The 22,259-nt window shown below is 46.2% G+C and overlaps 1 protein-coding gene across 1 annotated transcript in view; it reads right to left on the reverse strand.

The window, feature by feature from the left end:
* LOC138092217 (guanylate cyclase D-like) overlaps nt 1–22,259 on the reverse strand; it is a 103,244-nt gene that overhangs the window by 37,234 nt on the left and 43,751 nt on the right.

A 22,259-nucleotide genomic window follows, 5' to 3' on the forward strand; every position in this document is an offset into this window, starting at 1 on the left:
CCCTCTGTACACTCCCTCCTCTGTGATGCTCTAAGTGGTCTCTCTCCTAGCATCCTGCCCCAAGGATGAACCCATCGGAGCAGCTAGCTTGTCCTGGGCTCACAAACAGTGAATCATTTCCGGGTGGAAACATAGACATATGCTTCCAGTACTGATGACAGGCACCTCTGCCTTCAGTCTCTACCTCCCAAAGCACCTGCGATCCACTGTTTTGCCTGATACTTCTACAGGCACTGAGGAGAGATCACTTATCCTCCTTTTGGGTGGGGGTGGGGGACTGACTCTGGGCAGGGCAGCGACTTGCCCAAGTTCTCATCAAAACTTAAGGCTGAGTTGAGACTGGAGCCAGGCTCCCACCTCCCAGTCAAAGACAAAAATCATCTCTTTTATCGAACACTTAGAACATCAGAGCTCAAGAATCCTAGAGATCTAAGCATCTGAAGCAACTCCTCTGTGCACAGACAGGGAACCGGGTACAGAAGGGGTGTGGACTTCTCCATCCCACAGAGCAGCTGCAGGCTCCCCTGGCTGTTCGGCCCTGCTGGCCCTGCTCAGTGTCATGGAAATCCTGCAGCCAGTGGCCTGCAGGGGTCACTGAAGGCTTAGGTCCTTAGTGAGGCGAGCCTCTGGCCAAGGCAGAAGCTGACTTTAGCCCCAGCTCCGCCCCTGACTCATGAGACAGTATTCACATCCTTTTCTGTACCATCTGTACAGGGAGGGCTTAGTCAGATATTTAGGTCTCCAAAGATCCTTCATCGCCAATGTTTTAGTTGTCAGTAGACACCAGGAAACAGGTGACTTTCATCTCTGAAGGCGGCCGCATCCCCTCTCCAAGCTTCCCCCAGGGATGTGTGAGCTGCCAGTGCACCCACCTCTAACAATAGGTTCATGTGCCATCCTCCTAGGGGAATGTCATTTGTAGCTTTAGTCTCAAGGAAGTGGACACCAAGGATTAGCCACAGTGTGGCTCATAGAGCCAAGTATATGAAGCTAGTAAACTCCATACTACCGTAACCTAAAAAGATAAAGATACCTTTAGCTCCATTAACAGACAAGTGGCCAACATATTCCAGGGAAGAGGGGTGGGTGATTCCTGTCAGAGCCGGGGCTTCTTAGACCCCAGTATCCAAAGGTCACCCTCCTGCCTCCAACCTGGTCTTTCTTGCCTTTATTCAGGGAAACTTCCCCAAAGACCCACCTGCCATGCTGTGCTGTTGGGCATGACTCACTGTCTCTTTGCAGACCCTAAGGCTCTTGAATGAGGCCTTCAGATGTCAAGCTGTCCATGCAGGCTGTCCTAGGACACCACCCCACCCCCACCCCTCAGCCCCCCGAATCCCCTCCATTCCGACCTTGGCCTGCACGGTCACACAGTCACCACTCTTGCTTCCTTCCTGTCATCTTTCCAAGACTTCTGCCAGTGGAGAGGGTCTCATATATGGTTCATTCCTTCCTGTCCCCCTCAGGGGCTTGAAGAAGTCACTTGGAAAATTCGATCTGTTCAGACCCTAGGGCTCTGGGGAGCCAAGCACAGAAAGGAAGGAGGGAATGCAGGAGAGAGGACCTGAGGGAGGGAGGCAGGGAGGGAGGCAAGGAGGTAGGGAGGATGTCTTCAGCACTCCGGACAGCTCCACACCTGGCCGGGACTCCCAGGAGGGAAAAAGGATGGGCAAGCACTACAGAAACTGGTCTTACTGAGCATCCACCACGTGCCAAGCCCCGTGCTGGGCACTATTTGTACAACGCACTGAGACAGGTATTATCATTACTATTCCTACTTTATGTATAAGGAAAGGACAGCCTGGAGAGTTTAAGTAATTTGACCAAGGGCACAGAGCTCGTAAGTGGTAAGGCTGCCTATGGGTCCAGGTTTCTGCTCATCATAACACCTGGATTCTTTGGGAATTATAATAGAGGTTTTTCTATCTTCTCTTTTAATGTGGACCTTATGTGGAGATTCTTTACCAAGTGAGCTATCAGAGAAATCCTTGAGAATCTCCAAATAGCTTCCCTGGTGGCTCAGACGGTAAAGCGTCTGCCTGCAATGTGGGAGACCCGGGTTCGATTTCTGGGTCAGGAAGATCCCCTGGAGAAGGAAATGGCAATCCATTCCAGCACTCTTGCCTGGAAAATCCCATGGACGGAGAAGCTTGATAGGCTACAGTCCACGGGGTCGCAAAGAGTCAGACACGACTGAGCGACTTCACTTTCACTTTCTTTTCACTTTCAGATTCAGTGATGCCATCCAGCCATCTCATCCTCTGTCGTCCCCTTCTCCTGTCCCCAATCTCTCCCAGCATCAGAGTCTTTTCCAATGAGTCAATTCTTCACATGAGGTCGCCAAAGTACTGGAGTTTCAGCTTTAGCATCATTCCTTCCAAAGAAATCCCAGGGCTGATCTTCTTCAGAATGGACTGGTTGGATCTCCTTGTAGTCCAAGGGACTCTCAAGAGTCTTCTCCAACACCACAGTTCAAAAGCATCAATTCTTCGGTGCTCAGCTTTCTTCACAGTCCAACTCTCACATCCATACATGACCACTAGAAAAGCCATAGCCTTGACTTGACGGACATTTGTTGGCAAAGTAATGTCTCTGGTTTTCAATATGCTGTCTAGGTTGGTCATAACTTTCCTTCCAAGAAGTAAGCGTCTTTTAATTTCATGGCTGCAATCACCATCTGCAGTGATTTTGGAGCCCCCAAAAGTAAAGTCTGACACTGTTTCCCCATCTATTTCCCATGAAGTGATTTATTAAGAAACTGCTCCCAGGGTGACCGCTGAAAGGCTTTCATGGAGAAGAGGGAGTTTAGGTAGAGAGGGGCTGCCTCTGCTCATGAAGGAGGTTTAGGGGAGTCAGCAGATCAAAATTCCCAGCCCCACCCATGTCTCCTCGTCTCCACCTTCTGTCTTGGAGTCCCAGTCCTTCCCTATTAGTGTCCCTCCTTCAATATAAGAGATTTGGGGCAGAGATTCAGCAACCTTGCAACTTTTGCCATCAGACCCCAAGTTTGGTTCTCAGTTAGACCTTAGTACTCACAGGACAGGAGGGACTCCTTCAGGTTCTTGTGAACATCTTCTGTTGTTCACACACGTTTTCAATTTTATGATCATAATTTTAATTGATTGCATATACATTCTCCTTCTCTCTCTCTCTCTCACAGGCTATAGGAAGAAGCCAAGTGCCTCCACTGTCTTTATAACCAGGACTGTTGCCACCGAGCAAAGCACCACAGCCATCTGATGCGCCAGAGAATGGCCTTCCAACCTGCACTGCCTCCCCTGCTACTACCCGCTGATGAACCGAGTTACTGTGCCGACTGGGCTGCTGCTAGTGCCATGGATTACTTGCATCCTGTTTCCCCCGGCAGGAGATTATCCCTATGTTGTTCAAATACAGGGAAAGTGGAGTCGCTCAGTCGTGTCCGACTCTGCGATCCCCATGGACTGTAGCCTACCAGGCTCCTCAGTCCATGGAAATTTTCCAGGCAAGAGTACTGGAGTGGGTTGCCATTTCCTTCTCCAGGATATCTTCCCAACCCAGGGATCGAACCCAGGTCTCGCACCTTGCAGGCAGACACTTGACCGTCTGAGCCACCAGGGAAGCCCTGCTCAAATACAGGACCAACTCAATTGAAGAATCCTATTTGGAGGATCAGGTTCCTAAAGGCCACTCCTGGCACCAGAGTCCCAGCAGGAAAGCGAGGGCAGACTCAAATTACGGCAATCCCGGGGTGGGGGTGAGGGGTTGCTTGGGGGTTTGGGGTGGTTGTTTACAAAGGCCTGTCCTAAGGTGGGAGCAGGGGTATCTAAAGACTATTGCAGCAACTTGAGAACAATGATAGCAGAACCATTGTCTCCCCAGGCCCAAAGAGATGAAGAAAAGAGTATTCTGGAGCCCAGAAGGCAGCTGGCTGTCTTGAAAGGTGAAAGGACACATCCAGACTATGGCATCCCTAGAGGGAGGAATCCAGGGCAGTAGAAACCCCAGCCCACATGTCTTATTCTCTGACTGCTGCTAGGGTTTCTCATGGGCCAAACCCAACCGGAATCCAGGCTCTCTCCAGGGATGCTGGATGTTTCTCTGCCCCCCAGAGAAACAGAAGCTCTTAGTGAAGAAGGAACTTAAGTTGCTTCCGTGCCACCTCTCAGACAGGACAGGAACTCCACGTACCTCCAACCACGTCTGCACACCTCCACTCATTACTGGCCACTCACTGCTCTCTGGGCCGCTGCCCTGCTGTGAGCCACTCAGCTGCTAAATCTCCTGTCCTGTTGCACTGAGAAACCCATGCCCCTCTGACTTCCACTTCTGTGTTCTACACTTTCTGCCAACAGGGCAAGCCTGCCCCCTCTGGTGGTCATCAAACCCAGACAGTCAAGTTGTTCAGTAGATAAGTTCTGTCTGACTCTTTGTGACCCCTTGGACTGCAGCATGCCAGGCTTCCTTGTCCTTCACTATCTCCTGGAGACAGTCAAGGGGCATCATCAAACACAAAATACTGGTAAATATCATCCACAAAGTCTTTGCAACAACTCGAGATAGTCCTAATAGCAAGCACGTTATGCTCAGGACCATTATAGGTGTCTGGCATATAACGATTCATTGCATCATCACGTTCCTATGAAATAGGACAGGCCTTCCCTGTCTTGTTCATTTCTGAGTCCTTAAGACCCTCCCTGGCACTTATTAGACATATAATAAGTATGTGTTGTATTACTATCTCCATTTTGCTGCTTCAGGTCACAAAGCTCAAAGGGACAGAGCTGGGATTTAGAACCTAGTGATGAAGCTCCAGACCCTATGCCCTCAACCCCATTATGTGCAGCTTTTTTTTTTTTAATATAATGTCAAGGATTTCCTCATCTTTACTTTTCCCAAGAAAGCATCTCCAAATCCTTTCACATTTCTCCCATAGGCAATGACATGAAATGACATAAAGGGCACTTAGGTGGCATTGTGGTATATTCTCACCTCATTTAAGCCTCTTTATAACTTCACAGTGTAAAGCTTGAAGGGGCAGATGCCTCTTCAGTCCGATTCATTGTTGCAGCCCCAAAGCCAAGACTGTCACAGACCATATGCACATTGAATATCAGTTGGGTGAGTTAACTTTACAGAGAAGGAATTGAAGTTCATAAAGCTTAATATACCTTCTGAGGGTGATGCTTCCAGACATTGGTGAAACTGAGATGGTTGGGGGTGAGTGCATGGGTGGATGGGTAGAAGATGGGTGGATGGGTGAATGAAAAAAATAAATGCCATTTTGGAAAAGATGTTAATTTAACAGTGTGGACTCAGACTGGTCTTCCAGTCTTTATCCAGCAGAGGGCACCAAGGCTCCAATAATTGGCCTAGGCAATACTTTGGCCACGTGATGCAAAGAACTAACTGGAAAAGACCCTGATGCTGGGAAAGATTGAAGGCAAGAGAAGGGGACGACAGAGGATGAGATGGTTGGATGACATCACCAACTCCATGGACATGAGTTTGAGCAAGCTCCAGGAGTTGGTGACGGACAGGGAAGCCTGGCATGCTGCACTCCATGGGGTCCATGGGGTCGCAAAGAGTCAGACATGACTGAGCAACTGAACTGAACTGAATTGAAAGCTTCCTGGCAATAAAAACCTCTTGTGGGGTCAGGGCGGGTGCGGACTGTAGCCAGCCCTGGTCGTGGTCTGTGTATCTTGGCAGCTCTGGCAGGTGAAAGAACAGAAGACCAGGTCAGAGACCATGGGGTTCAGGGTGAGGCGCTAAGCGCACAGGCTTAGAGACAAACCCTCACACCTGCATCCAGTAATAGTGGGCCTTGGGGAGAACACTTCACACACAAGAGCCCAGTTGCCTTTTGTGAAACTAGGAAATAAGAGTACCTTTTAGTTGTGTCATGAGGATTAAATGAGGTATAGCAGAGAGTGCTCAGTATGCTGGACGCCCTCAACACTTACAAAGAATGTGTTCACTGCCCAGAATGGTTGTTTCACTTACTCAAGGCCACCCAGCAAGTACAAAATGGGAAACAAACATGATCTTTAAGGACCTTGGGCTTCCCTGGTGGCTAAGAGAGTAAAGACTTTGCCTGCAGTGCAAGAGACCCAGATTCAATCCTGGGTCAGGAAGATCCCCTGGAGGAGGACATGGCAACCCACTCCAGTATTCTTGGCCTGAGAATCCCACGGACAGAGGAGCCTGGCCGGCTACAGTCCACGGGGTCACAAAGAGTCTGATACAACTGAGCAACTAACACCAAGGACCCTGATGTGACTAGGGAAATTTCTGTTAGGATCAATGTGGTTCTGGAGGATGGAGACAGTTCTAGTTGAGAGTGAAAGTCTTGAAGGCAGAAGCTGCTCTGAAGCTGAGGAAGTATTCTTAGAGACAAGGGCTGAGTTAAGTGAACTCATACTGCCACCTGGGGTGGATACCAAATAACCACTTACCCGCCTGCCCAGGAACTCCTGGTGCACCTCTGGAATGTAGGAAATTAACATTTTAATGTGGAACTTGACTTGCATCTCCTCAGGCTGCTGGGTGTAAATGTGCCATCTGTTTCAGAAGGCTGACTTTTTCCCTAGGCATTTATTTTATGTATTGTTGTCATTTGTGATCCTTGCCAGGGATTTATCACAGGGACCAGGCCTGGCTTGAATTACCCTGGAATGAGCTTGTCAGCTGGCGGCAACCTGCAGAAAGCCAAGAGCTTCCAAAAAATGAACAGAAAACCAATGTCGTGTTTCGCTGGATCAAGTGGAGAGTCCTCCATGGAGCACAAAAGAGTGAGAGGTCTTTGATCATGAACTGGCCCCCTGACCCTGATCCTGAGGAGGAAGGTCTAAAGCAGTGCTCCTGTTTAGAAAGTGACTTGTAAAGCGTGGGGCTTCCTTGAGACTGGGTGAGGACCCCAAGGAGAAGAGGGGATGCTTTATTTGCCCTTTTCCTTCCCATAAGGCTATTTGTAAGGCCTACCCGGACAGCCATTTTGCTTTTTTGCATTTCTTTTCCATGGGGATGGTCTTGATCCCTGTCTCCTGTACAATGTCACGAACCTCCGGCCATAGTTCATCAGCCACTCTATCTATCAGATCTAGTCCCTTAAATCTATTACTCACTTCCCCTGTATAATCATAAGGGATTTGATTTAGGTCATACCTGAATGGTCTAGCGGTTTTCCCTACTTTCTTCAATTTAAGTCTGAATTTGGCAATAAGGAGTTCATGATCTGAGCCACAGTCAGCTCCTGGTCTTGTTTTTGTTGACTGTATAGAGCTTCTCCATCTTTGGCTGCAAAGAATATAATCAATCTGATTTCGGTGTTGACCATCTGGTGATGTCCATGTGTAGAGTCTTCTCTTGTGTTGTTGGAAGAGGGTGTTTGCTATGACCAGTGCATTTTCTTGGCAAAACTCTATTAGTCTTTGCCCTGCTTCATTCTGCATTCCAAGGCCAAATTTGCCTGTTACTCCAGGTGTTTCTTGACTTCCTACTTTGCATTCCAGTCCCCTATAATGAAAAGGACATCTTTTTTGGGTGTTAGTTCTAAAAGGTCTTGTAGGTGTTCATAAAACCATTCAACTTCAGCTTCTTCAGCATTACTGGTTGGGGCATAGACTTGGATAACTGTGATATTGAATGGTTTGCCTTGGAGACGAACAGAGATCATTCTGTCGTTTTTGAGATTGCATCCAAGTACTGCATTTCGGCCTCTTTTGTTGACCATGATGGCTACTCTATTTCTTCTGAGGGATTCCTGCCCACAGTAGTAGATATAATGGTCATCTGAGTTAAATTCACCCATTCTAGTCCATTTTAGTTCGCTGATTCTTAGAATGTCGACGTTCACCCTCGCCATCTCTTGTTTGACCACTTCCAATTTGCCTTGATTCATGGACCTAACATTCCAGGTTCCTATGCAATATTGCTCTTTACAGCATCGGATCTTGCTTCTATCACCAGTCACATCCACAGCTGTGTATTGTTTTTGCTTTGGCTCCATCCCTTCATTCTTTCTGGAGTTATTTCTCCACTGATCTCGAGTAGCATATTGGGCACCTAATGACCTGGGGAGTTCCTCTTTTGGTATCCTATCATTTTGCCTTACAAATAGATGTGAAAAGAAGAGAGGTGAAAAGCAAAGGAGAAAAGGAAAGATATAAGCATCTGAATGCAGAGTTCCAAAGAATAGCAAGAAGAGATAAGAAAGCCTTCTTCAGCGATCAGTGCAAAGAAATAGAGGAAAACAACAGAATGGGAAAGACTAGAGATCTCTTCAAGAAAATTAGAGATACCAAGGGAACATTTCATGCAAAAATGGGCTCGATAAAGGACAGAAATGGTATGGACCTAACAGAAGCAGAACATATTAAGAAGAGGTGGCAAGAATACACGGAAAAACTGTACAAAAAAGATCTTCATGACCCAGATAATCATGATGATGTGATCACTAATCTAGAGCCAGACATCTTGGAAAGTGAAGTTAAGTGGGCCTTAGAAAGCATCACTATGAACAAAGCTAGTGGAGATGATGGCATTCCAGTTGAGCTGTTTCAAACCCTGAAAGATGATGCTGTGAAAGTACTGCACTCAATATGCCAGCAAATTTGGAAAACTCAGCAGTGGCCACAGGACTGGAAAAGGTCAGTTTTCATCCCAATCCCAAAGAAAGGCAATGCCAAAGAATGCTCAAACTACTGCACAATTGCACTCATCTCACATGCTAGTAAAGTAATGCTCAAAAGTCTCCAAGCCAGGCTTCAGCAACATGTGAACCGTGAACTCCCTGATGTTCAAGCTGATTTTAGAAAAGGCAGAGGAGCCAGAGATCAAATTGCCAACATCCTCTGGATCATGGAAAAAGCAAGAGAGTTCCAAAAAAACATCTATTTCTGCTTTATTGACTATGCCAAAGCCTTTGACTGTGTGGATCACAATAAACTGTGGAAAATTCTGAAAGAGATGGGAATACCAAACCACCTAACCAGCCTCTTGAGAAATCTGTATGCAGGTCAGGAAGCAACAGTTAGAACTGGACATGAAACAACAGACTGGTTCCAAATAGGAAAAGGAGTACGTCAAGGCTGTATATTGTCACCTTGCTTATTTAACTTCCATGCAGAGTACCTCATGAGAAACGCTGGGCTGGAAGAAGCACAAGCTGGAATCAAGATTGCCAGGAGAAACCTCAGTAGCCTCAGATATGCAGATGACACCACCCTTATGGCAGAAAGTGAAGAGGAGATAAAAAGCCTCTTGATGAAAGTGAAAGAGGAGAGTGAAAAAGTTGGCTTAAAGCTCAACATTCAGAAAACAAAGATCATGGCATCTGGTCCCATCACTTCATGGGAAACAGTAGAAACAGTGTCAGACTTTATTTTTGGGGCTCCAAAATCACTGCAGATGGTGACTGCAGCCATGAAATTAAAAGACGCTTACTGCTTGGAAGAAAAGTTATGACCAACCTAGATATTATATTCAAAAGCAGAGACATTACTTTGCCGACTAAGGTCCGTCTAGTCAAGGCTATGCTTTTTCCAGTGGTCATGTATGGATGTGAGAGTTGGACTGTGAAGAAAGCTGAGCACCGAAGAATTGATGCTTTTGAACTGTGGTGTTGGAGAGTCCCTTGGACAGTAAGGAGATCCAACCAGTCCATTCTGAAGGAGATCAGCCCTGGTATTTCTTTGGAAGGAACGATGCTAAAGCTGAAACTCCAGTACTTTGGCCACTTCATGAGAAGAGTTGACTCATTGGAAAAGACTCTGATGCTGGGAGAGATTCGGGGCAGGAGGAGAAGGGGACAACCGAGGATAAGATGGCTGGATGGCATCACGGACTCGATGGACGTGAGTCTGAGTGAACTCCAGGAGATGGTGATGAACAGGGAGGCCTGGCGTGCTGCGATTCATGGGGTCGCAAAGAGTCAGAAACGACTGAGCGACTGAACTGAACTGAACTGTTCCCATAAGGCAGTATCTAGAACCTGCCAAGGTGCCGCAGGCCAGTGTAGACTTGAGTGGGGCCATACTGAGAAAGTCAGCTCCTAGGTAGGTTGATAAGAAGTCCGGAGTCCCAAGAAGGAAAGAAGGGTCTGGAATTCTTAAGGAAGAGAAAATGTTTGTTTCTACATTGCTTTGTCTTAGCCAATATAGCAATGTATCTTGCTTGAGGACATGTTTCTTCTTAAGACCCTTCTGACTAATCCTATCATCTTAAAATGTAAATTGTGGGAATGAGTCTGGTAAGATCTATCTATTGTTAGTTCTAATCCCATTATCTTAAAATGTAAATTGTGGGAGTGGGTCTGAAGAGACCTTTACAACCTTGAGACATTCTTTTGATTTACTGTAATAACCAATTGAAAAAAGTATATAAAGTCCTTGCTAAGACTTAGCAACGGGGGCACTCTCCGTCCCCCTTCTGATGTCTACGTCAGAAACTTTCTCTGTCCTATTTTACTTTAATAAAACTCTGCTACACAAAAGCTCTTGAGTGATCAAGACTGTTCCCTAGTCCCGAAGCTAAATCTTCTTTGAAGATCCCACCCAACATCATTCGCTGTAAGCTGTCAATACCCACCCTGGTCTGAACCCACTTCTGCAGCCTCCATAGCTGCTCCCAGGATGAGTGACAGGCCCTGCCACCCGAGGGTCTGCCTCTTCCACCAGCAGCTCAGGGCCCCACTCCTCTTCCTGGCTCGTGCAGGATCTTTGCATTTGTCCTTGATAAAGCTCCTCCCATTCATGAATCCATCTTGTTCGGATTCAACCCTTCATCTATCTGTGAGTTCAACTTTTCCTGAGCCCCTACTCTGTGTCAGCTCTGTCCTTGGTACCAGGGGGAACTAGGCTACTAAGTCAGGGCCCTTGCTGTAACCTAGTGGGAGAGGCAGAGGTTTGCAACCTAGTGGAGGGTGTGTGTGGAGATGGGTACGGCAACCCACTCCATTACTCTTGCCTGGAGAATCCCATGGGCAGAGGAGCCTGGTGGGCCACAGTCCATGGGGTCCCACAGAGTCAGAGACGACTGAAGCAACTGAGCGTGCATGCATGTGAAGGATGTGTCGTAGGGAAGAACAAATCTGACTCCATATTAGATCTGTTTCTTTGACTTGAGCCTTGTATTCCATTGCTCTTGCTTCAAATGAGTATAGCCTGAAATAAGCAGGACAGCCCACTGTCAAGGCTCTGACCCTTAAAGGTAGAACGCTCTCCCATTCATGTAGAAACAGAAAGCTGAAGTGCAGAGAATGACATTTGTCTTGTGGTTTACAGGAACATCATGACCTGACCTACGCGGACAGCTGCAGACAAAGAATTCTGGCACCAAGACGTTTGCAACAACCAACCAAGCCCCTCCCTTACCTTGCCTTTAAAAGCGCTTTGCTGAAACCTTTCAAGGAGTTCAGGGTCTTGGGGGTGTGACCCAGCCGTTCTCCTTGCATGGCCTTGCAATATACTTTTCCCTCCTCCACACTCTGATGTTTTGGGTTGTTTGGCCTCACTGTGCTTCAGGCTCACAAACTTGTGTTTGGTAACAAGTGGAGGCACAAAAGGAGATGGAAACAACCCTCTCTGGTATGGATCCTATGGTCTGGTGAATCTCACCCCCTCCCTTCGTCGCACGTGTGCAGGTTGACCCCAATCTCCAGCAAAATGCTTGAGCAGCACAGAGGCAACAGAGGGCGGGTTGGCAGAGAAGCGTCAACTGGTGAAGAACCAGCAGCAAATAGTAGAGAGTAGATGGGAGAAGCCAGAAAACGTGAGCAGCAGCCTGATGAAAAACTGAGCCACGCTTGTTAGATGCCCTGGCAGCAAGCACCCTGAGAGTTTGCTGTCTGAAGTGCTGTCAAAGTCTTCGGCATGGCCCCAAGACCCCAGACAGGGCCAGCCGAGTGCCATGACTGCAGAGCTAGTCACATTCTGAGAGTGGGGCTGAATGCACAGGGCTGACACCAGGCCGTGGAGGCTGCCTCCATGCCAAGAGTCCTGGCAGTGAGTCGGGGGAGGAGACAGCCCCTCCCTGTGCTATCAGACCACCAGCCAGCACCTCCAAACAGGCAGCCTGCCACTTCCGACTCTGATATCTGAGGCCACCCTGTGGGGACATCTTGTTTCCTTTAAAATTGTGCTATCAATATGGCCTAACCCTCAACTCTTTCTGCCATGCGCCCTCCCCACCAAAATGCAGACATCAAGCCTTTGGTCAGAAATCTGGCTATAATATGACACCTCCTGGGACAGAAGATCTGAAACTCTTGTGCCTTTTCCAGAGCTGGAACCAGCTGCTAGTGGTCTGCTCCGGCAGGATCTTTCAGCTCCTCCTCCCACTGTCAAATTTTCATCATCGGGTTCTTACAGTGGGTGGAAGACACTGTAGACAGGTCAGATTCATGCTGGGCTTAAAACTCTGCCTCTGAACTGACCTGCGATCTTGGCAACCAGTCTCCCCATCTATGGAATGAAGGACAATTGTGCCTGCCCCTCAAGGTTGCTGTGAGGCTTGTGTGGGGTGACCGGTGTGCCTAGCAAGGGTTGGGAGGTGGGAGGTGTTCAGCAAATGTCTGTTAGGTAGGGATTTCTGGAAAGCATGGGGCCAGACTGTAAGGTGCAGAACCTGTGGGTCTGATAGGATGGAAGCCAGATCCTAACCCCTGGATGGATCAGAACTCTCCCTCCCTACAGATCCTTGATCTGTGTCTCTATGCGGAACATTCCAAGGGTTGAAAACTTGCACATAAGGCCAGAGTGAAACTGCTAGGAGGTGTTTTGGGGGCTCCGAGGAGCTCTTGTCCTTTCTGATAAGAATTCAACAAGAGGCAAAGTGATAGATAAGAAGTGATTGATTAGAATAAGATGCTTGTGAGGCTTATAAATGGGCAGACAAGTGGGTACCACATCCTGAGAACTTATGGGCTACAGTTTTATAATCAAAGGAAAAGTGGGGAGGGGGGAAAGACCGCCTTCTTCCTCATTTTTTAGTAGACATCACATTTCCATCATCAGTTCCTTGTCAGGACTATCAGCACTATGGAAAAGTTACTTTAGGTCTCAGTAAAATGAAAGTCTTTAAAATTTCACCTTTCCGTAAATTACTGTTTCTTATGTGTGCAGAGAGCACGTCTTGGGGTCATTAACTTGCTGAGCTCACTGGGCAGGATGTGGGCCTCACACCACCATTATTTTATTGTTTTGAGGCATAGCTCCTACTTCTGCTGCGTGGTTTTGTTGCTAAGCAAGCCTGCTTGGTTTTGTGGTTAAGCAAACCTGCTTTCTCAAGTGATCTTTAACTTACTGTGGTCTCCCAATGCCCACTAAAGTTCCCTCTCCATTTACAGTCCCCTAAATGGGGTTTCTGAGCTATTGATTATCCACCTCTATCCCTATCAAGAGTAGACTCCAAGGAGAGGGACACTCTTTCGGCAAACCTGAATGCCCACTCAGTGAGAGATGACTGCCTGTGCTTATGCCCCAGGTGTGTGTGTGAGTATGCATGCGTGTGCATGCACTTGCATAAACATGAGATGGGATTGCTTGTGCAGCCAATGCCTCCTCTCCAGGTTTGGGCTGTGGCAGGACCTGACACCCCATCTGAGCGCTGTGCCTGATTTTGGGAGCCTCCCTTCAAACAGAGGCAGCCAACTGGACCCAATGTGCCTGCTGGAGCCAGCCTCACAGCTGCTGCTTCCATTACAGGGAGGAGCCTGGCTCCAGTAGGGACCTCGTGGCATCAGCTTGAGGTCCCAGCCCCAGGCCAGGGCATGAATGGGAAAAGGGATTCTGGGCAGAGACAGGAGGGGAGGTGGACCCAGAAACACTGGTCTAGGGATAGGCTGAGAAAACAACGCTGGTCAGGGAGTTATGGAGCGGTGATCAAGCAGCGATGGGGTAAGAAGGAGAAACAGTTCAGAACAAAGTTGTCATGGACAGGGAAGAGGTAGAAAGCCAGGGAGAAGGGCGAGAGGGAATGGAGACCACAGCGTTGGAAGCAATAGAAACAGAGAAAGGGAGAGAGGGAGAAAGAAAAAGAAATTCAAGAAAGAAAAATTAAGGTAGGAAGTAGATGTTCAGAGATGGAAATAAAGTCATAGAAAGAGGAAACACTTAAACTAAGAGAATCAGAGGCAAATAGGGAAATAGTTGTGACGAATAAACAAGGAGCAAAGAGCGGTGGCAAATGGAACAATGTGTGCCAGAGACGGGGTAAGGAGGGGGAGAGCTGGGAGGGACCTTCAGACCTACCGCATTCAACCCTCACCCTATTTCCAGATGAGAAAACTGAGGCCCAGCACATCAGTGGCAGAATCAGGTTTCAAATATATAGGTGACAGAGATAGTGAAAGGGGAAAGAAACCTAAAGAAAAGTGGAGAGCCCTGCAGAAAGCCCCAAAGAGAGAGGATCAAAAAGAGAAGGGGAGAGGGTCTGGTGCCTGGGTGGACCTGGGCACCAAAGCAGTGAATACCTGGCCTCTCCTTCAGCTGGGGGGCTGGCATGGGCCCACAGACCCAGGGCCTTCCTACCTGATCCAGGTCGCAGCTGAAGGCAGAGACACGTGGTGGGGGTGGTGCGGGCTGAACAAACACTAACATGGTGAATCCGCGTCCACACATCCTCATCTAGCCCAGTGACTTGGCTCTTCAGACCTCTTCAGATTAAACCAAGAAATCTGAAGGAAGCGCCCTGCGGGTGGGCACATGGGCAGGCCTACGGAACGTCAGCTGACAACCAAGAAGGACGTGGGATGATCGTGAACAATAGACGCCAGAGGTCACCTTTTCTCAGCCAGGGACCAGGCAGAGCAGGAGCGTAAGAACAGTAACACTGAGGGTGCTTAACAGTGAACCATAGTTTTCATGATTGTGTAACCACACTAGTGAATGCTGCTTACAAAGGTGCAGAAGCATAACACACATTTCACAAAAATGGTCTCAGATCCGTGGTCCAGCAATGAATTCTGAGGGTACAAGAATTCTCTGAGAAGTTAACCATGTGTTTTCCTTGTCGCTGTTGTTCAGTCACCCAGTCGTGTCAGACTCTTTGCAACCCATGGACTGCAGCACGCCAGGCCTCCCTGTCCTTCCCCATCCCCCGAAGTTTGCCCGAGTTCATGCCCATTGCATTGATGATGCCATCCCGCCATCCCACCCTCTGGCATGCCCTCTTCTCCTTCTTCCCTCAGTCTTTCCCTTACTTGACATTATTTTTAAAATTATCTTCCCAGTTACAAAAGCAAATGATTTCCTTTTCAGCGACAATTCAAAGTTAAAAGAGGTTTTCATAGAATAAGATTTGAATTTATTGGTCAGTGTTAAGGGCTGACCATTGAGTGGGTCAGCCAAACAAGTGTTGACTTTACCTCCGCTTTGTCAGGCCTGGAGCCCACATGGAGGCTGGCCTAGCATAGGGTATCATAGGACAGAAAGGGTTAGGAAGTTACCCACATGAAGCAGCAGGGCAGCGCCTGTGATGAGAGACTGGTTATATATGATCAACTTCAGCACAATGAAAGCCAGTTTTCTCACTGTGGGATGAGGGAGTTACAACTATGGAAAGAGAGAAATAGAATTTTCTGTGTGATATTGTAGCGGAATTTGAGGTCGTGAGATGAACACATGGTTTTCCGGATAGATAATGCTCTCTAGCTCTCTCCACTGAGAGGAGATGGGAGCAGTAACATTTCAATAGCAATGAGAACAGCCTTAACACTTAGCTTCTAAAAGGAACCGGGGCTCCCTGTAGAAAAGGCTGATTCCAAGCCTGGGACAAGGAAGGAGCAAGATGAGCCCAGAACAGCTTGTTATTTTGGAAAGTAGGGATGTGCTCAAAGAATGATGGGGATATATCAAAAGGACACAGAAGTCACTGGTCAAATCTGGAATATTCTGTGTGTCAAAATAAGTCATAAGAATAACAGACTATAATTCGTTGAATAAAATAAGAAACCAGAAGTCCGGTCAGGGAGGGAGGGAAAGGAGGGAAGGGAGAGAGAATTTGATGTCGAGTCTCGCAATACTTCCCCACAAAATACTTTTTCATCACAAATGGAGAAGGGATCATTTTCTGCAGTAATTTTCTTGTAGAGAAACTTGGCAAGCACCATCAGAGTGATCAAAGTGAACATCACCAGTAATGGAGCAAATGAAATCCACCTGATGGAAGGCACTGCGAAGAACACAGCGTCACTTCTGTGATGTTCCTGCTCAAAATTCTAATCATGAGGGAGGATCAGATGAACCCAAGTTGAATGGCATCCATCCTATGGAATAACTGGCCTGTAATTCTCAGAATATCAAGATCATGAAAGTCAAGGAAGGGCTGGGGGTCCATTTAAGCCTGAAGGAGACAAAGAGGCATGGCACAACACAGGAGTTGGAACTGGATCCTTTGGCTCTAAAGGACATGATTGGTACAATTAGGACTTACCTTGTAGTCCAGTGGTTAAGAATCTGCCTGCCGATGCAGGGGACACAGATTCAGCCCCTGGTCCGGAGGATTCCACATGCTGGAGAGGGAGGGGGGCAGGGGGCAACTAAGCCCACACGCTGCAACTAGACCCTCGTGCCCTAGAGCCTGTACACCACAATGAGAGAAGCCACCGCAACAAGAAGCCAGCGACGGCAACCAGAGAGTCGCCCCTGATCCTGAAGCTAGAGAAAGCCCGAGTGCAGCAACCAAGATCCTACACAGCCAAAAACACGTAAATAAATAAAAGTTAAATGTAAAAAATAAAATAAAGGACATTACTGGGACAATTAGAGAAAGATGAATCAGGTCTAAGGAGTACAGTAATGCATACATGTTCATTTCCTGATTTTGATGGTCTTATAGTGGTTATGTAGAAAAATGGCCTTATTTATAAGAAACATGAAATATTATTTCAAGAGAAAATAAATTATGGGTACTATCAACTTTCCTGTAAGTGTGAGGTTGTTTACAAGTTTTTAAAAAATCTTCCTACAATGAAACTCCCAAATAAAGGGTTTTTCATATGAACAATGCCAAATTTTCAAGGAATAAATAACCCCGAATAAATTCAATACTTCCATACCAAAATCAAAGTTGATGTGATAAAGGAAAATTGTAAGCTTATAGAATATACAAACACGTATGTAAAAATCCCAAATAAAAAATACAAGCTAAATCTAAGGCAACAGACTCCAGGGCCTTTCTTGAAAGCCAACTGTCCGACCCCATGCCCCTCCCTGGTGGGTCCTCCACTCCCTAAGAGGCAGGAGACCCCTTTGAGAGATGATGCAGCCTAGGCCATTGAGGACTTTCCCAGAGCAGGTGGCCAAACTACCCCTGGATTGGCTACTCCAGATTGGTATATGAGAAAGACATGAACGCCTCTTATGTTTACGATGCTATTATTTGGGGGTTTCTGTCATTTACAGTTAAATCTTAACTAATAGTGAGCAATAAATAGCAGATTAAAGGAGAAAAGTCATATTTTCATTAGGTAGACTTAAAGAAAAAGGATTAAGTAAAAGTCAATGTTTGTTCATAGTTTTTTAAAAAAAACTTAAAGCTGACTCAGACAAAAAACCTCCTAAAGCTAATAAAGAACACCTATACAACTCAGATGGTAAAGCGTCTGTCTACAATGCGGGAGACCCAGGTTCGATCCCTGGGTCGAGAAGATCCCCTGGAGAAGGAAACGGCAATCCACTCCAGTACTATTGCCTGGAAAATCCCATGGACAGAGGAGCTTGGTAGGCTAAAGTCCATGGGGTCGCAAAGAGTTGGACACGACTGAGCGACTTCACACCATACAACCCACACAAGCAAATACTATAGTCAGCAGTGAATTGTTTTTTAAGACATCCTCTTTAAAATTAGGAACAGAACAAGGATTCCTGCTGTCACAATTTCTATTGAATCCAGTTCTGGAGCTCCAAGGCAAGGCAATACAGAAAGAGAAGAGATGAGAAGTGTAAAGTTATGAGAGGAAGAAAGTAGGGAATTCCCTGGTGGTTCAGTACTTAGGACTCTGCATTCTCACTGCTGAGGGCTCTGGTTCCATCCCTGGTTGGGCAACTAAGATCCCACAAGCTGTGTAGTGCAGCCAAAAAAATAAAGAGAGGAGGGAAAAAATAAAATTCTCATTGTTTACTTATTGTTTATTGTTACTTTCTACATGGAATCTACAAACAATCCTGAAACATAATTAATATAGTTTAACAAATGAGAGAATATAAGATAAATACATTACAAGTAACTGCAGTTTTATATACTGGCAACATAAAACTCAAAAATGTAATTTTTCTAAAAGATGCATTTATAAACAACAAAACAAAATTTTATGTGTACTTTGAAATAAATTTAACAGAAGATGTCAAGCTCTTTTGTGAAGAAATATTTTATTGAAAACTTTTGTTGAAAAACATTTTAAAAGACTTTTTAAACATAAGGGATAGTGAAGAATCATGGATAAAAAATCATCATTAATTATCAGTGTCAATTATCTCCAAATTAATTCATAGATTCCATATCATTCCTATCAAAATTCCAGCAGACCTTTCGGAGAATTTTGCAAGTTGATTTCATTGTGTTTTTTTTTAATAGGTAAGCCAAAATACTCCACCACCTCCCACCCCAGCAAAATAAAATCAGATGAGGAGCCTGCTCTACTGGCTATTAAGACATCATTAAACCATAGAAATTAAGAAAGTGTGGGTATTGACACAGGTGGTAAACAACTAGAGCAATGAAAAAGAATAGAGACCCCAGAAATAGGTCCTTGGAAACACAGAAACTTGAGCTATGACAGCTGCATTGCAGACAAAGAAAGGACTATTCACAGAGTGGTGTCGATACTGCTGGTTAACTTTCTGCAAAAAAGGAAGTGTGAGCTGCACCTCACACCATACACCGAGATGAATTCCAGATGGATTAAGAACCTAAATTTGAGTGCCAACTTTTCCGTTAATTTTTTGGAAAACATATAGGAACATTGCTTTATGAACTTGAGAGAAGGACTTTTTAAATAAGATGTTAAAAATGCAAACATAAATGGAAAAGTGCAATCAATTTTATTGCTATGGAATTTAGAACTTATGCTCCTCAAAAGATACCAGAAAGAAAGTGGAAAAAAGAAAAAAGAAAGTGAAAACATAAGTTGCAAAGTGGTGTGGCAAATTTTATTTTCCAAAGATGACTGCAATGCTGTCTCCTGTCGTTAAGAAGCAGAGTCCATGTGCTCTGCCCTTGGATCTAACAGGTGTTTGTAACTGCCTTGACCAATAGGGCACAAAGTGAAGATGTGTTGACTTCCGGGTCTAGGTCATAGAAACACAGTATATGTTGACCTCCATCCCCTGCTTCTGGCCTCCTCCCCGACTCCCCACCTGTGCTTTTCAGGTGACACATTGTTGCTTTTTGCTTCAGACCCAGCCTTCACCATATCTGATATGCTGATGTTTCCCTGGGCTTGGTTTCTCCAGCTGTCCCAGCAAGAGCCTCCCCCAGCAGCCCCAGGCCTAGGCCTTACTGTGGGTGTATACTTTCACAGTCTCCATCTCGAGACGTGGAGAGAAGCACAGAAAACAGAAGTCAAAGGCATATCCAACCTCCACTTGTGCTGAGGAATGGGGGTGAGAGGGATGAGCTGGAGTACGCACACATGAGAACACTCAGAGCGAGCAGCCATGTCCCCACCACTGCCTGGCACTATCCTCTGGAGTCATGCCCAGTAAGGGTGGAAAAGGTTGAGACTTAGAGAGTTCAGTCTTATCTCTCCCCCTGATGTGCTATGTGACTCTGTACATGTCAAGTCGTCTTAACACCAAGTTTCCTCTCTTTGTTGTTTTCACGCATACAATAACTAACAGGGGGCCTAACATATGGAGCACATGCTCCATAAACGGAGTTGAAGGAACAGCCTCTTGCTCTGATGCCAGCATATTTCCTACACAGAAAACTTCTACTCATTCATCAAGACCCGTCTCACTTATCACCCTTGCAGAAGTGTCTCCCCGGTGACTCAAAAAGCTCCCCGGGGCTTTCCACACTTCCCTCCATCACAGTATGGAATTCTGTCTCCTATCTCAGCTACTCCTGTGAGCCTCTGCATTTTAATATGCTGTCTAAGTCTGTCATAGCTTTCCTTCCAAGGAGCAAGCCTCTTTTAATTGCGTGGCTGTAGTGCTTTTGAAGGGTGATCCTAGGAGTAAATCAGGCAGTGGGGAAAGTGAGGAGAAAAATTAATAAAGCTCAGTCTCCCTGGGGCCCCTGAAGTGTCCGTAAGGCAGAGCAGGCTAGCAGGCTACTGGGAAAGTCTTTTTCCTGGGCAGAAAATAGAAATCATGTCTGAACCACCTCTGAGTCCCAGGGCCTGGCACAAACAGGTATCAGGAAATGGCCGCTGAACTAATTATTTAATCAACACATGATGAAATTTGTTCCTTAAAGAGGACCCAGAGGGGTCTGCTCTGGCTGCCAGCCACTCAGCTTGCTTTACCAGCCAGACTGAGAAGCGAGCCCCCAGGCTTTGAGATTCCTGTGAGTGACGGCAGTCACCAGGCTATTGGGGAAAGTCCTAAGCTTCCAGACAGCTGTTTTCTCAGTTGATCTCATGATACACATGAGTCTTTCATTTTCCAGCACTGGCAATATTCCAGTAGTGCCATACTTTTTTTTCAAGTAAGAGCAACAGATAAATTTATCCTCTTATATGAGAATATAACAGCGGTGGCTGTGCGGGCGCAGGAGGGCCTAGAAGAGCTACTCCACGTTCAAGGTCAGAAGGGGCGGCCAGTGAGGAGATACCCCTCATCCAAGGTGAGGAGCAGTGGCTGCGCTTTGCTGGAGCAGCCGTGAAGAGATACCCCACTTCCAAGGTAAGAGAAACCCAAGTAAGACAGCAGGTGTTGCAAGAGGGCATCAGGGGGCACACACACTGAAACCATAATCACAGAAAACTAGTCAATCTAATCACACTAGGACCACAGCCTGGTCTAACTCAATGAAACTAAGCCATGCTCTGTGGGGCCACCCAAGACGGGCAGGTCATGGTGGAGAGGTTTGACAGAATGTGGTCCACTGGAGAAGGGAATGGCAAGCCACTTCAGTATTCTTGCCTTGAGAACCCCATGAACAGTATGAAAATGCAAATGATAGGATACTGAAAGAGGAACTCCCCAGGTCGGTAGGTGCCCAATATGCTACTGGAGATCAGTGGAGAAATAACTCCAGAAAGAATGAAGGGATGGAGCCAAAGCAAAAACAATACCCAGCTGTGGATGTGACTGGTGATAGAAGCAAGGCTGGATGCTGTAAAGAGCAATATTGCATAGGAACCTGGAATGTTAGGTCCATGAATCAAGGCAAATTGGAAGTGGTCAAACAGGAGATGGCAAGAGTGAACATTGATATAGCAGGAATCAGCGAACTAAAATGGACTAGAATGGGTGAATTTAACTCAGATGACCATTATATCTACTACTGCGGTCAGGAATCCCTTAGAAGAAATGGAGTAGCCATCATGGTCAACAAAAGAGGCCGAAATGCAGTACTTGGATGCAATCTCAAAAACGACAGAACGATATCTGTTCATTTCCAAGGCAAACCATTCAATATCAAAATAATCCAAGTCTATGCCCCAACCAGTAACGCTGAAGAAGCTGAAGTTGAACAGTTTTATGAAGACCTACAAGACCGTTTAGAACTAACACCCAAAAGAGATGTCCTTTTCATTATAGGGGACTGGAATGCAAAAGTAGGAAATCAAGAAACACCTGGAGTAACAGGCAAATTTGGCCTTGGAATATGGAATGAAGCAGGACAAAGGTAATAGAGTTTTGCCAAGAAAATGCACTGGTCATAGCAAACACCCTCTTCCAACAACACAAGAGAAAACTATACACATGGACATCACCAGATGGTCAACACCAAAATCAGATTGATTCTATTCTTCGCAGCCAAAGATGGAGAAGCTCTATACAGTCAACAAAAACAAGACCAGGAGCTGACTGTGGCTCAGATCATGAACTCCTTATTGCCAAATTCAGACTTAAATTGAAGAAAGTAGGGAAAACCGCTAGACCATTCAGGTATGACCTAAATCAAATCCCTTATGATTATACAGTGGAAATGAGAAATAGATTTAAGGGACTAGATCTGATAGATAGAGTGGCTGATGAACTATGGCCGGAGGTTCGTGACATTGTACAGGAGACAGGGATCAAGACCATCCCCATGGAAAAGAAATGCAAAAAAGCAAAATGGCTGTTCAGGGAGGCCTTACAAATAGCTGTGAAAAGAAGAGAAGT

The sequence above is a fragment of the Capricornis sumatraensis genome, chromosome 16 (assembly GCF_032405125.1).
Source record: "Capricornis sumatraensis isolate serow.1 chromosome 16, serow.2, whole genome shotgun sequence".
NCBI lineage: Eukaryota > Metazoa > Chordata > Mammalia > Artiodactyla > Bovidae > Capricornis > Capricornis sumatraensis.